Below are 796 nucleotides of genomic sequence, written 5' to 3' on the forward strand. Positions count from 1 at the left end.
CCCAGGTTGGAGTGCAGTGGCGCAATCTCGGCTCACTGCAACCTCTGCTTCCCATCTTCAAGTGATTGTCCTGACTCAACCTCCCAAGTCGCTGGGATTCCCTTGCCATTACGCCTGGCTAATTTTTGTATTTTTTAATAGAGACAGAATTTCTCCATATTAGCCAGGTTGGTCTTGAACTCCTGATCTCAAGTGATCTGCCCACCTCAACCTCCCAAAGTGCTGGGATTACAGGTGCCTACCACCATGCCCGGCTACTTTTTGGATTTTTAGTAGAGAAGGGTTTTCACCACGTTGGACAGGCTGGTCTTGAACTCCTGACCTCAAGTGATCCACGTTGCCTTGGTCTCCCAAAGTGTGAGCCAGTAATATCCTTATCTTTTTTTTTTTTTGTTTGAGACAGAATCTCACTCTGTAGACCAGGCTGGAGTGCAGTGGTAAAATCTCAGTTTACTGCAGGTTCCGCCTCTTGGGTTCAAGAGATTCTCCTGCCTCAGCCTCCTGAGTAGCTGGGATTGCAGGCATGAGCCACCACACCAGACTAATGTTTAGATTTTTAGTAGAGACAAGGTTTTGCCTTGTTGCCCAGGCTGGTCTCAAACTCCTGACCTCAAGTAATCTGCCTGCCTTTGCCTCCCAAAGTGCTGGGATTACAGGCGTGAGCCATCATCCCTTGCCCGATAACATCCTTTATAATAAACCAGTGGCCGGGCGCAGTGGCTCAAGCCTGTAATCCCAGCACTTTGGGAGGCTGAGACGGGCGGATCACGAGGTCAGGAGATCGAGACCATCCTGG

This window comes from Colobus angolensis, unplaced genomic scaffold, assembly GCF_000951035.1.
Source record: "Colobus angolensis palliatus isolate OR3802 unplaced genomic scaffold, Cang.pa_1.0 Scaffold655, whole genome shotgun sequence".
Lineage (NCBI taxonomy): Eukaryota > Metazoa > Chordata > Mammalia > Primates > Cercopithecidae > Colobus > Colobus angolensis.